The sequence below is a fragment of the Sinocyclocheilus rhinocerous genome, unplaced genomic scaffold (genome assembly GCF_001515625.1).
Source record: "Sinocyclocheilus rhinocerous isolate Xijiao unplaced genomic scaffold, SAMN03320098_v1.1 scaffold444, whole genome shotgun sequence".
Classification (NCBI taxonomy): Eukaryota; Metazoa; Chordata; class Actinopteri; order Cypriniformes; family Cyprinidae; genus Sinocyclocheilus; species Sinocyclocheilus rhinocerous.
This window is the reverse complement of record NW_015645540.1, coordinates 2241812-2245310: the sequence shown is the minus strand read 5'-3', so window position 1 is coordinate 2245310 and position 3499 is coordinate 2241812.

Genomic DNA, 3499 nt, shown 5'->3' with positions numbered 1-3499 from the left:
CATTCCTCTAGGTCAAAGATGAAAAAATGGGATTTACAATAAAAAGTAATTTACAAAATTATTTTGACTTGAGTTAATTTATTAATGAGTAACTGTCATGAAACAGAAACACAAGATCCAATAGCGAGTGAAAAGGAAGTATTTTAGACAACTCCAACTACATCAAGTAGAAGCGCAGGTAACCCGGCAGTGCAAAGTCTCAGCTCAGGCAGAGAATACTCCGAACAGTCCAAACCCTCCAGGCAACAGGTAACCGGCGGGAATACACTCAGGAACGACAAGGGCTGACAGAGAACCAGACAAGACATGAGCAACAACGATTTGACAACACTCCACAGAAACGTCAGCCAGATATAGGCAGTGCAGATGAGCTACACCTGTGACCGCTCTGATCAGCTCGTCAGGTGTGCGGTAACTAGGCAACACTGACGAGCACATGGAGCGGATAACACCCACACACACACACACAGACACAGAATGAGCACACAGACCCATGAACCGTGACAGTACCCTCTCCACTAAGAGCGCCTCCTGGCGCTCCCAGAGGAACTTACCTGACAATTGTAATCATCTATAAGAGAGTGATCCAATATGTCTCTTGCAGGCACCCAACTCCTCTCCTCTGGACCGTAACCCTCCCAGTCCACCAAGTACTGGAAACCGCGTCCCCTCCGCCTAGAGTCCAGAATACGATTCACCGAATAAACAGGTTCCCCATCTACAAGTCGCGGCGGTGGGGGAACTGGAGTCATTAATAGCGGATTAATGGTAGCATGAAAAACGGGCTTTAATTTGGAAACATGAAAAACGGAATGAATCCTCCTGTACGCAGCAGGCAGTTTAAGGCGGACCGCCACCGGACTAATAATCTTGGTGACAGTAAACGGGCCAATTAATTTAGGAGCAAGTTTATTACAAACGGTATGGAGAGGAATGTTCTTAGATGAAAGCCACACTTTTTGACCGACGACATAGACAGGAGGCCTCGACCGGTGGCGATCAGCTTTGGCCTTGGTGCGCGCCCCCACCTGGAGGAGGGTCTGTCTAGCCCTGCTCCAGGTGCGACGACACCTCTGGACAAATGCGTGGGCAGAGGGAACCGCGACTTCGGATTCCAGACTGGCAAAAATAGGTGGCTGGTACCCTAAACTACACTCAAATGGAGACAGGCCTACAAACTGAGGCCCCCTGTCAGAGACCACGTCCATCGGGAGGCCATGAATGCGAAAAACGTGGTCAATGACAGCAACCGCTGTCTCTCTAGCAGACGGTAATTTAGGCAGAGGGATGAAATGAGCAGCCTTCGAGAACCGGTCCACCACGGTCAAAACCACCGTGTTCCCACTTGTGGGCGGGAGACCTGTGACAAAATCTAACGAAATGTGGGACCAGTGACAGCAACCGCTGTTTCCCTGGCAGATGTAATTTAGGCAGAGGGATTAAATGAGTTGCCTTCGAGAACCGGTCCCCCACGGTCAAAATCACCTTGTTTCCCTGTGAGGGCGGGAGACCCGAAACAAAATCTAGCGAAATGTGGGACCAGGGTCTCGAAGGAACCAACAGCGGCTGGAGGAGTCCCGCAGAGGGTCGATTGGAAGTCTTAGAAATGGCACAGACAGAGCAAGCCAAAACATCGCATGTCACGAGCCATAGATGGCCACCAGAACCGTTGTTTAATAAGAAACGTAGTACGACTCACCCCAGGACGACAAGCCACCTTGGAACAATGACTCCATCGAATGACATCAGACCGTAAAGTCTCTGGCACAAACAAACGACCCGGTGGGCATCCGGGCGGAGGCGTTACCCCTTGAGAGGCCGTGCGGACCTTCGATTCAATCTCCCATGTGACTACAGAAACAAAAATCTTCTGTGGCACAATGGGCTCGAGAGAAGATGGGTGCTCCGAATGGTCAAAAATACAGGATAACGCATCGGGCTTGATGTTTTTGGAGCCCGGCCGATAAGAAATAGAAAAATCGAAACGACCGAAAAATAAAGCCCACCGAGCCTGCCTAGAGTTCAATCTTTTAGCGGACTTGATATACTCAAGATTCTTATGATCCATTCAGACGACAAAAGGAACCCCCGAACCTTCTAACCAATGACGCCATTCCTCCAAGGCAAGCTTGACTGCCAGCAGCTCTCTATTACCAATATCATCGTTGCGTTCAGCGGGAGACAAACGGTGAGAAAAATACGCGCAAGGATGCATCTTACCATCCGAGGAAGAACGCTGGGATAGGATGGCACCAGCCCCCACCTCTGATGCGTCAACCTCCACCACAAACTGCCGGGAGGGATCAGGGGCGACAAGGATGGGAGCTGAAACAAAGCAGCTCTTCAGTTTGGCAAACGCAGCTTCTGCTGCGCTGAACCACCTGAATGGAGTCTTGGAGGAGGTTAAGGCAGTCAAAGGGGCAGCTAGCTGGCTGAAATTGCGAATAAAACGCCGGTAAAAATTGGCAAAGCCCAGAAACCTCTGCAGGGCCTTGCGGGAATCTGGAGTTGGCCAATCAACCACAGCCTGAATCTTGTCCGGATCCATGCGCATCCCCTCGACCGACACGATGTAACCCAAAAAAGGAACAGACTGTGCATGGAAAGCGCATTTCTCCGCCTTGACATAAAGACCATTCTCTAACAGCCTCTGAAGCACTCTCCTGACGTGCTGAACATGTTCCTGGAGAGAGTGAGAAAATATCAGAATGTCATCCAGGTAGACAAATGAACTGATCTAGCATATCTCTCAACATGTCATTGACGAGTGCCTGGAAGACTGCGGGGGCGTTGGAAAGCCCAAAGGGAAGAACGCGATATTCAAAGTGCCCCCTGGGGGTATTAAAAGCAGTCTTCCATTCATCCCCTTCCCTTATGCGAACCAAATGATAAGCATTGCGGAGGTCCAATTTCGTGAAAAAGGACGCCCCCTGCAGACGTTCAAAGGCAGAAGACATCAACGGCAAAGGATATGTATTCTTCACCGTGATGTTGTTCAGCCCTCGATAGTCGATACAGGGACGAAGAGACCCGTCTTTCTTTTTCACGAAAAAAACCCCCGCCCCCGCCGGTGAAGAAGAAGGGCGAATGATCTTGGCTGCTAGAGAATCAGAAATATATTTCTCCATGGCCTCCCTTTCCGGAGCGGAAAGTGAGTATAACCTGCCTTTAGGCGGAGACGTACCTGACAATAACTCTATCGCACAATCATAAGGACGATGCGGAGGAAGAGAAGCAGCCCGAGACTTACTGAACACTCCCTTCAGGTCAAGATACTCAGCAGGCACGTTTGACAGATCCACATGTTCATCCTGAAACACAGAACAAGACACAGAAGAACAAGCAGACAACAAACATGACGCATGACAATATTCACTCCAGGATGAGACTGTGTTCTGACGCCAGTTTATATTGGGATTGTGTAATGACAGCCAGGGGTGACCCAAGACCACCGGAGCCAAAGGGGAGTCGGTGATAAGGAAGGAAATGTTCTCAGTGT